The sequence below is a fragment of the Miscanthus floridulus genome, chromosome 8 (assembly GCF_019320115.1).
Source record: "Miscanthus floridulus cultivar M001 chromosome 8, ASM1932011v1, whole genome shotgun sequence".
Classification (NCBI taxonomy): domain Eukaryota; kingdom Viridiplantae; phylum Streptophyta; class Magnoliopsida; order Poales; family Poaceae; genus Miscanthus; species Miscanthus floridulus.
In genome coordinates, this window is record NC_089587.1 from 147,968,031 (window position 1) to 147,979,899 (window position 11,869).

General features: G+C 44.8%; 1 non-coding gene and 1 pseudogene across 1 annotated transcript; both read left to right on the forward strand.

Annotated features, from left to right (window-relative positions):
* Nucleotides 1-762: 762 nt before the first annotated feature.
* On the forward strand, nt 763-870 carry LOC136478664 (small nucleolar RNA R71). Its single transcript, XR_010764382.1, has one exon. It is a non-coding gene; the product is annotated as a small nucleolar RNA R71 (small nucleolar RNA).
* Nucleotides 871-6,687: 5,817 nt separating this feature from the next.
* LOC136473655 (uncharacterized) lies at nt 6,688-7,080 on the forward strand (annotated as a pseudogene).
* Nucleotides 7,081-11,869: the final 4,789 nt, after the last annotated feature.

Genomic DNA, 11,869 nt, shown 5'->3' on the forward strand with positions numbered 1-11,869 from the left:
AAGGCCCGAGGCTATCCATGGAGTTACCCGACCGGGAGCTTGACCCTTGCGAGGGATTCCTTGCGAGGGGCTCCAACGAGGACTAGGGGGAAGCTTGCGCGCTTCTCGCTACCTCGGTAAAAATACCGGAGTCATCGACGGGAGTTTGCATATCTCTACCTTGCTCTTTAGCTTCCGCATTTACATTGATTGTATTACTCCTTTTGCGGTAGAGATAGCAACACATTAGCAAAACCGTAGTTGCACATTTAGATAGTTTATCTTTTGCATAGGTTTTGCTAAGGTTAGAAAAAGAGGTCATAGTTTAGAAGTAGATTTTTAAGTTGCCTAATTCACCCCCCCCCCTCTTAGGCGTCACGGTCCCCTTCACCGTTGTTGATGTGTGTAGCTTCTTCATAGGTTTTGGGGCAGTCGTTCTCTGAATGTCCAACTTCTCCACAGACATCACATGTCATATGTGAGTCCATGGCCTGGACGGTGGCCTTCATGGCTTCCTTCTCGTTGGGCCGTCCGTCTAGTCTTTTCAATAATAGCTCCATTTTTGCGGCAAGCATATCCGCCTCCTTCACAGTATGAATGCATTTTTATTGTTTATTGGACCTTTCCTCCCCCTAGCTTTGATTGGACACCATTTTCTCGATGAGAGCCGTAGCTCCATCAATGGCGAGGGAGAGAAAGACGCCTCTAGCAGCAGCATCGATGTGCCCCTTTGACATGGGCGTAAGCCCATCGTAGAAGTTCTAGAGCACAAGCTAATTTTCAATCCCGTGTTGTGGGCATGCTTGGATATATTCTTGCAGCCTCTCCCATGCCTCGGGAATGGACTCCATAGCATTCTGCTGGAAATTCAGAATTCTTCCCCTCATGGATTCCTTATCCTTGTAGAACTACTGATTCACCTTCCCCATGCGGGAGAAGGGAAACAGATGGAGCCTGATGATGTCTGGTGCGACATCCTTGATAACAATGATGCCACACAACTCTAGGAAGTGCTAAAGATGGGTGTTTGTGTCCTCGCTAGGCAACCCGCAAAACGAGTTTGCCTACACCATCGTGATCAGCCTGGTGCGGAGTTCGAAATTCTTGTCACCCACGTTGACAGCGGGCCCAATGGGCACGTTAGCAATGGTAGGGACAGAGAACTCGTGGAGTGACTTCTGGGCCATAGCGGTAGTAGTGGATGGTGCTTGGGTGACTGGTTCAACTACCGGTGGAGTGATAGAAGAAGAAGCGGCACGAGACCGGTTCTTCCTTAGGAGTGCCTCTGGATTATCTGTGTAGTTTTCTGGCAAGACAAAACTGGTCGTACACTATCCTATTTTCATCCACAATAGGAGAAAACATGCAGAGTCAGCCTGCATAAACTATGGCTACCATTCATGCATATGATCATGATCATGTCCTACTAGATCTTTTTAACCAATGCCTTCCCCGATAACGGCTCCAGAAATGCTTGTTGGCATTTCTTAGCGCAATCACCAAGTATGAAGATAGAATCCATCCCTGGCAATGGTGCCAGAAACGCCTGTTGGTATTTCTTAGCACCATCACTAAGATTTGAATAAATCTTAGCAACGCCGCCAAGGAACACCAACATGATAGTTCTTAACGATTACAGAAAATATCCGCAAGCACACGGATCTATCGTTGTAGCATTTCACCCAGAAGTATTCAGGGTATCGTTATTTATATTTTCCCAAAGGAAGGCATGGTGCAAAGATTCTAGTATAAATATGAACAAGATTACATGCTTGAAAAGTGAACCAAGGTTTATGACAGGGGTAAACATGGTATATTCAAGATAGTGGACACACACTTGGGCCAACCTCAAAGATAAGAGAAACAAAGAATAAAAGAATGTTCCTAAATGGGGCAGGCTTGTTCTAATATAGCCATGCAAAGAATAGTTGATGGTCATACACATTACATGGTTAGAGCTAAAGCTAGGCATGAGTTGGGTCGGAAGGCCACCGAGTACTGGTCTGCCAGCAACCTCATGTGATAATTTAGACTCCTACACCCTACCCAAACGTGGGGGATTACAAGGGACGGACAGGGCTGTCACCACCTACCGTCTACCCCTCAACCGTGGAGTAGGAAATGCATTCACCTATTCCTATGTACCCGGGCACCAGGCCCGATTACACATAAACTACCCAAGTCCCCTCGGGACTCCGACCCTATGGATCGACAAGTAAAAGACTTGGGCACACCCGAAGGCACGATGAACCGCCACCTCAACTTAGCTCTAATTCTACTCATATACGTTATAAGAAGGATTAAACATAAAGTTCTACATGTTAAGATCATAACATAGAAACTATATGCTAGTTCATAAGTCAAGATCATAACATGAAGACTATACTCTAGTTCAATAACACAACTATATTGATAAAATGAGAGCAATGCTTTGGAAGAATTCTTCATATTATTCATACCAAGATTTCTCTCTTCCAAGGAGCCAAGCTATCCTTGATAGCTTTGCTAGCTCCAAAGACTACTAAAAAGTAAAAAGATTACAAGTGGAGATGTGAGGTGTAGAGGCTCAAATGATGTGTGTGTTGTAGGAGAGCTCCACCCCTTCTTTTATACTAGCTTGTGGTCGCTTTGGGAGAGATAAATTAGAAAACTATCTTGAACCACCCCCAGGTGCATTGATGGCACCACCAACACAAGGTGGGGCCAGGAGGTAGTGGGTGCGATGCGCCCGCACCCCTGGTGCGGCCGCCTTCGCGCTGTGGGCTGCTGGCAGGGCCTAGATCAATCCCACGTTGGTGCTTGGCCCAGTTTTGGCATTTGGTTGGGCTTTCTTCTTATTTTTTGGTGTAGGATCTACATTACGTTTTCTCTGATGGCGCATTTTGACTATAATTCCATTGTATTCCAGTATAAGTCCTGCAAAATAGTAATCCTGCAATACAAGTGGAACTATGTCAATAGTAAAAGCATATGTACCATAAGTTTGTTTATTTCTCCTATTTTAGATCTTAATTGGCGGTCGGATTTGATCGTTAAGGACCGCCAACACCTATTGACGATTGTCCCAGGTGTATGGTAATCTGATGAAGCCAAGGTTAGAAAACTCACATACATTCACCGCATTCCTAAACCCATCCATCTGTCTTTCTGGCCTTGTCACACTCCCAAGCTGCTCCTGGGCATCCAGAATCTCGTTGAAATCCCCGGCGCAAAGCCACGGGACGGTACTCTGGTTACTTAGGAATTGCAGCAACTCCCAACTCCGGTGCCTCCGCTCCCTTCTCGCCTCACCATAGAACCCAGTAAAGCGCCACAGCTCTGCACCTGAAGTCTGGTCAACAATCACCACGTCTATGTGAAGCTTGTCATAGCTTTGTAGCTTCACACAGACCTCATGCGTCCACAGAAGAGCAGGGCCCCCTCCCCGTCCGTAGCAGCCCACACCCAGCCCGTTAGGGAGGCCGAGTTGTCTCTTCAATCCATCCATCGAATCGCCGAACAAACGTCTCACAAAGAAACACCAAAGTGGGGCCGTGAAGCTATATAAGGGCATGTTTGGTTCGTCCAGTAGCTACTAAATTTAGTAGTTTTTAGTCATTTTAGTAACTTTTTAACCAAACGCTATGACTAAAAGCTACTGAAAAGGCTTTAGTCCTCTCTAGTAACTCTGGAGTTACTAAAAGTGACTAAACCGTTTAATAGCTGCTAAAGTTTAGTACCAAACACCCCCTACTGCCTCGGGCTGCCCCAGGCCCCGACAGTGCAGGCTCATGATTTTCATTGTGCCCGGCGGGGCCTGCCGCTTGCAGCCGCCACCGATCTTGCTTCTGAATTTGTGTTGCTCCGTTTCTGCTTCTTTCGGAATATCCTCCGAAGCATTAACCCCCCGACCATCCGCACTACGAGCCAACTCACCAAACCTGCTGGGACCAAAGCCGACGTATCGATCACCGGGAGGTTTAGGTTCGGCGTCTCCATTGTGTGTGATCTGACAATTCACTCGTAGTAGAGAGAAAAGTATTACAAGAACTCAAATAATTATTCAGTCTAATAGGCGTGCATCAATTTACTAATTGCCTAACTGTTTAAAATGCAAATTCTTTGCAAAGACCAAAATCGATCCATAGAACCACTTAATTTGCTTATGATGTAACGCTGACAAAAATAACCTTGATGTTTGTAGCAATATAATAAAAAAAAAATTCATCTGTGTACCACACTATTCAGGCCTTGCAGACACCACCTTCGAACTAAATTTCTAGCCCATCCACTTGGGTGGACAAGGACTGGGTTAAAGCCCAGCCAAACAACTGTTTCTCTCCCATCGACGACTGACGACTCCATTATCAGGAATTGATCATAGTCGAAAGTTTAAATCAAATCACAGAATTGGTGAACGAGCTCGGACCGACTCAGCGCTTTGGCCAAAGCTGAAAGCGTTTCTATTTCGTTGGTAGGCGGCAGCATGACAGTTGGCAAGTGCAAAACCAAAGGGGCAAAGTGAAAAGGACGGGCGGCGTAAAGTTAAGGGAAATCTGGAACAGAACTCAACGGAGAACACCTGAATGTCAATCTATGGTACACCAACTGTCAACTGGAAATAATCCACAGTGTAGAAGTAAAAGCAGTACTCATATAACCATATATATATACAGCTACAGAGTACAACGATCAGTCAATCACACGAAGAATGTATCGCCTTCTTGCTCTCAGTCTGTCATTCCTACACGCAAAAGAATTATCACGGTTATTAGCAACATTAATGTATTAACTAAAACTATGTACAATCAAGACAAGAAATAACCTGCAACAGCAAACAAGATAAGTGTCTTTTTTATCTTGAGAAAATATGTATGCTTCTTTCTTCCACCTAACATCCAATCCGCGCATCCTCTGGTTCATCTTCATACAGATTTGTCGAACCTGAAATAGCTGAAAAGGGGAAACTGATGTATTTCTTTATGTATGCAGTTTACATGCCAAAAAAGGAGTAACAGGAAAAGGCCAACAACCTTAACATTTGTAAACTTGGAAGACCAACCTCTTATGTTGTTTCGACATAAGAGTACCAAGCACTGAAACAAGAGGCTGCAGTCGGCTTAAAATCTAAACTATTTTCTTGCAGAGATAAAACCCAATTTCAAATTTGTACTCCTTCAGCGGTGCGCCATTCCTAATCTAGAGCAGATATTGTTTTTCTACTCTGTGCTGAATGGGCAAGGTTTTCTGCATTTCACTCAATGGTGGGTGCAAGGGTAATGAAGGTAGCCAAGGCAAGTAAAATATGTTAATTAAGGACACTTACTCCTCGCATATGGATGTATTTCTGCCACATATATGTAAAAAAAACTTCCAATGAACAATACTTACCAAACAAGTGACACAAATCACCAAACAAGTTTTTAATTAACTTGCATAGTCCTTCATACACAGAACATGATATACCAAATATGCAAATTTTCTACCTGCTAAATATCCACCTGTTTATCTATGTTGGTATTATCTTTCACGCCTGTCTATTTGTCACATTTTACCTGCATGCTAGGTACCTAAGAATACCCTCCCTCTCTACTTTGTGCAAGTGATAAGAGATAAAAAGAAAGATTTTCTTTTTTTTTTATCTTCTCAAGATTTTGAACCTCGCCATAAATAAACTTCGATATCTCGATCTCGATATATAGAAAAGAAAATATCTAAATATCTTTATCTATACATATGCTCTCTCTCTCTCTCTCTAACCAACGCCACCCCCAACACTTCTGAATGTGTGATGTGTCATGGGCTCACCTTGTCCTAGTAACTTTTGGTGGGCCCTAGGTGTCAGTCTCTTGAGGACAACACACGAGGCTCCTGGTGTGGAGGCCTCCGACGATGTGGGAAGTCATCCAGAAGGCCTTAGGTAGACTCCACTAACCACAAAGTCAACTCTCACATCAGCCCAATTGGGCCTTCAGAGCCCCGGGAGCTTCCCCTCTGTGGCTCCGGCTAGTTTTCGATTTGAACAAGTTACAGTGTCACATGGTTCAGAGGTCATTCTGGGACAAAGGTGGGAGATGTGATCCATTTCCCTAATGGTATCCAAACTTTCAACAGTTCATTTTTTGACACGCTGAATCCTACTAAATATACGCAAATGTGTATTTTTTTTAAGTAGCAAATGTGTATTTACTACTTGCTAAATGTGCACCATTGTTTCTACGCCAGTATTATCTTTCATTTTTACCTATTCATTCAGACTGGGCGTATCCCACCAAATATTCGCATATGTGGTTCAGTTTTGCACATATCGAATCCCACCAAATATACGCATATGTACAATTATTACCTGCTAAAAAGCACCTTGTTTCTACACCAGTATTATCTTTCATTTCTACCTATTCGTCCAGAATGGGCCTACCCAAACTCTCAGCGGTTCAGTTGCACATATCGAATCCTGCTAAATATACACATATTCGCAATTATTACCTGCTAATAAAAAGCACCTTGGTTGTGTATGATAGCACCAACCAATCCACTGGCGCTGGATACATCCAATCTTTAGATAGTTGAATTTGGAATGCGTTAAATGTACAGCCTTATAAAATTCAATACCACCTAACACAAATCTCTATATAAAGGCATCCACATAATCTTGCTACACCAGTCTTCGCACATCATTTTCACACATACACAGAAGACACTAGAATACATTGAGTACTGGAGTAGTCAATGGTGAAGGGTTCATCGAGAATGGATAAACAAAACACTGGTAATGATCTTATCATCGTCTCATCGACCAGTAAGCATTACTACTTTAACACTATTCTATTTCTATCAACTCTGATAATGAATGTTTCTTTGCAGGTGATGCTAGAAATAGCAAAGGCACTGTTATGATGACTGTACTGCAACATTTCGTGGAAAGGGATGCAGAGCTGAAGAAACAGATAGAGGCTACAAAACTCCGAGGTGAGGAGCTGAAGGCCCAGGAGAAGAATATTGATCCAAAACTGGTCCGTGTGGTGAATGGCTGACTTTGAGGTAATAGGATTGGAGGAGTTGAAAAAATACCATGACATGTTAGTTGAAATCAAGTCCTTTATTGATGACCAACTCAACTAAATGTTTTGCTTAGAGACTGAGTCAACCATGCTCCTAGGGTGATGCCAAAGGAGTTGGGGCATTTGGAAGTGGAGTTTCTGCTCTCCAAATAATAGTGCAAATCAAATCAATAATAATTATTATCATCCCTGAGAGGATCAATTACATTTAATGATCATATCTCCCAAACTATCTTATTTGCAGTTCTGGCTTTATTATGGTGAATTTATATTTGGAACTCTTGCCAATAAGACATTATGTTGATCTAGTCATTGTTTGGTGTTTGTTGATGACTTATACATATTAAAAGAAGACGAAGTGTGCCATAGATGCAGTTATATTCATAGTGCCACAGAGCTAGTAGTCCAATAAACAAAACCGCAGTCATAGGTGCAGTTATATTCATAGCACCCATTTATACACCACTTAAATTTTTACATGGGGAATCTCTAGTTTCACACTTACGTTGATCCCGAAATTGTTTTATGTTTGTTGATGAATTTATACACCATCTATGACTGCATGTAATTCCGGCTTATGTTCCCGTCTACTGCTCGTTTCCATCGTATATCCGCTCGTGTTTACCCGTTTTTGTATACCCATATATCCCACCCCTCCCGCTACCGGTAGAAAAAATACAGCAAAAACAGGAGAGAGTGCTTCCCGCCCGTTTCCATCCGTTTTGATCCCTAGGAATCTCCTAAATGAATTAGTGGTCAGTGTCGTGGGGTCGGAACCACGGCAAGCATTGTTGTTCGAGTCGGTGTCAGAGTGCGTGTCTCAGGTGGCTCGGGTGGACTCAAGAACACAAGGATCGCAGAGATGACGCAACGGTTTATCCTGGTTCGGGCCGATCGATGCCCTACGTCCAACAGCTGATGATCCTTATACTCAAAAGCACCCCAAATCAAGGGGTTACGATAGAGTGTAAAGGAGGAAGAGAGATTTGGTAGGGGGTTAGCTCGGTGCTAATCTTGAGGTTGCCTCGTCACCGGTGGAGCCTTCCCCTTATCAGAGAGGAGGAAGACGACGGGTGCGGTGGAGGAGCTCTCGGTGCCCCTCTCAGGGTTGCTCTGCTCTCGGTGCAAAGCAGGTGCGGATCAATGAGGAATCGAATGATCTGTCTGGGATCGTCATCCTCCCTCTAAGATCTGACTTTACTCCTTAGATATCGAGATAGGTCAGGTACATGGCGGTTTGGGGGTTGAGCCTATGGTCTACATGCGCCTGAGTCCAGGAGGGTCTTGCAGCCGTGCTCTGTGGACCGTGGCGATGTCACGGAGCCGAAGAAGCCCTGGGCGTCGTCCGGCTGGCCAGTTCTGACACGCTGAGTGTCAGGCTGTGTCGTCTTGGACCGGCGTCCCCCAGGCGTGCCTTCGGGAGTCTTTTCGGTGGTGAGGGAAGTCGGCTCAAGGGGCTGACGCGCGGGCCCAGAAGCCCCTGAGCCCCCAGAGGCCGAGGGAGAGCTTGTCTTCTTGTGTCACGTTCCGTGCGTGACCCTGTCGGGGGAGCGGTCGGGAATGCCGCGCCTAAGGTGCAGCGTCGGGGAGCCCCCGAACCTCGATGGCTCGGGGTGTGTCTTCTTGCGCTCGAGCCTTGGCTGGCGTTGTAAGCCAGGCAGGATCCAAGGATCGGGCCCTGGCTTCTCGTCAATCGGGAACCTGAGGCTCGGGCGGGCCCCTGAGCCCTGAGCAGAGGCTGCGGCGTGCTCAGGCTCGACCGGCTTTCTTGGTCTGAGGGTGCGCGCGAGCGTACCCGATGGGTATAGCCTACGAGCCTCTAGGCGATCCTAGAGGGGTCAGTCGGGGGGTCTCTTCGGTCAGGAACCATTAATCCCGAGGCTTAACATACCCATGTATTAGGATCTCGTCAGGAGCCCCCGAGCCCTTCGTGGCCTCACTTGGCCTGGTTCGTGATGGCGACGAAGGGCTGACTTCGATCTTCTGGTGATCGAGCTAGCCATAGCGGGGATGGCCTCCGTTGACGAGAGTGCGATGCCCTGCATGGGGCCCTCTCCCCGGTGTGACGGGGGTGCTCAGCTGTTGAGGCCGAGCGATAGTGGTGTTGACTGTAACACCCTAGGTGTTTGGCTTCCGCTAAATTGCATTTCATTTAATAAACATGTGCATCATCTATCTCATCATGCCATTGTTACTGAAACATGCATATGCAACATTTTCAACTATGTGTGTTTCATACTTGATTTTTGTGAATAGTAATGGTGTAACCTGTGAATGCAACATGAATTTCTCATACCTTGAAACATGACAACATGGTAGTAATATGACAAGTATAGAATAACAACAAAGTCATGAAACATGTGAAACATTGAATTGCAACATTTGGGTGAATTGCTTGTTTTGTTGCTTCATCACATGTGATCATTTGAAATGGGTATAGCATTTGTGTAAAGTGGTTGATTATGGTCTAATACACCTTAACTACACTTATGGTAATTGTTGGAACATTGTTCATGTAGATCAAAATGACTAAATTGCCCTCAAGAGGAGGTTTGACTTGAATTGACCCTTAGAGTGCCACTGTTTGACTGAGTCAAAAGACCAACTTAGAGACTTTGCATGGCTGTGCACTCTTTACCAAAGTTGTAGATAATTTATCAAGGAACAAAATTTGTTTTATGATCAACTCATGAAAATGGCTAGAACATGCTCAAACATGGCCCACAAGTCAGAATTCCATGCTGATTTCATACTTAGAAATTTTCTAAGTCCTTAAGTGAATTACAGTTTCGTGTACCCATGTTTGGAGGCTTGTATCTCCCTAACCAGGCCGAACCAACTCGAGCTCCAATTGAAGAAGTTGTAGTACTCACTTAGGTCTTCCATTTTGTTAACTTTACCATGAACCAAATCGCCACCGTTTGGAAGTTACGGATCGTTGATGTCGCGCTATCAGTCATGGTCATCGAGCACTGAATCGAAAAGTTTCAGAAAACGTTCAGTGAACGTCGTGGCCGACCGGCGCAGGAGCTGCTCGCCACGTGGCGCGCATGCTCTGCCGACGCCACCACATCGCGCGTCCGCGCTCCAGAAGAAGGCCAGCGCCTGCCTGACGCGCTCGCCTGCTCCATTTGCTTTTCCTTCGTCTCCACCGCGAGCAGCCGCTTCCGCCACTGATGCCGCGGAGCTCCGCCGTCACCTCGCTCACGCGTCACCGCAAAAACGCGTTGCCCAGTTTGCCCAGAGCCTCGCCGTGATCCCCTCTACCACCTCCACCGTTCAATCGAGTCAATTGAGTCTTGGTAAGCGGGTATTCGTCATTTCTTCCACCGTCGCCATGGCTGACCTCGCTGGAGTTGGCGCTCCATGCGGCCAACGGTCATCGCGCCCCTTGCCATCCCTCTCTCCCTTGCGCTAGCTGCTGCGTGTGCTACTGGTGCTCGAAGAGCAGGCCACTAGGGTCGTAGCATCGTTGACTCGCCGGAGCCGACCATGCCGTGGCCATGCGCCGCCCTGGCCGTCGCCATTGTCTTTAGCCGCGCCTATCGCTTCAATCGATGGTTCCAATAGATGCGCACGGGTGAGGTTAACGCTGTAGCACCGCTGGCCTCGCCGAAGGAGTCACCGGCGACGAGCTACGCCGTCGTCTTCCTCCCTTCCCCTGTCTGTCTCTCTGTCGCGTGGGGTCCACTCGTCAGTCGCCGAGCCGAAGGCGGGAGCCAGCCTGGGCCGCGTCGTGGCTGGGCTGCGCCTGCGCGTGTTTGTGGGCCGCCGGATCTGTTCGGGCCAGCCCAGCAAGTAGAGTTAGGGTTTCAAATTCATTTCTGTTTTATTTATTTCACAGATTTGTGTACAGTTTCAAAAATATGTATCTCTTAGTTGGTAGATCCAAATGATGTGGTTCCAATTTTGCTGAGTTCATAATAATGTCTAGTTTGTATTAAAAATATAATTTATGCCATGTTCTGTTATGAAAATAGGAGTTTCTATTTATCTTTTTTAATCATTGAGGAAATAGGGATAATTATATCTTTTTCTATGTAGCTCCAATTGGCATGAAATTTTTATGGTGTACTGCTCATGTCATGAATAGCTTGTAGTTAAATTTTCATATATTTTGGACACTGTATGTAGGAGATAGAAAATTCTCTTGTTTGCATGGATGGATCTTGTGTGAATTTTCATAATTTTTCTATAGATCCAGTAAGGGTAAAATTTGGTGAGTGCTATTCTTATGCTAGAACGATGCTACGAAAAATATGAAATCTGTTGCTTGACACTTTTCGATAGGGTTTCCTAATTATGCTAAAAATAGACATGCCACCTGTTATTTTGGGTACAACAAGTTCTGTTTGCCCAATGGCTTTGAAATTTTTATGGTAGTCTATGTGAAGCATGAGATAGCTCCTGTAATTTTTGTAGATTTTTCTGAATAGTTTTACTATATATTGCTTTAATCACCTAATTAACTAAATAAATTAGAAAATGATATTAAATAATTTATTTAGAAGTTGGCACTATACTTTCTAATGTCCTCTGGTATGCACAACAAGTTGGTAAACTTGGTTTGGTCCAATTATGCTTTTGCATCATCACTAAATAATTAATTTAGTAACCCTGTTATTTCTGGACAGATTCTAGGTTTACTGGAATTCGATTTGGTTAAAGTAAAAATCATGATTTGATGTTTACAAATGATTTGTAGAAAATTTTATAAGCTTTCCAGAATGTCCTGATGCAAGTCATTTGGAATTGTAGAACTCGTGTTGTGATTGAATTAAGGGACTACTTGTGTGCATATGAAACTTTAAATGTAAATTTCAGTATGCCTTTACTATTTCTAAGTTTGT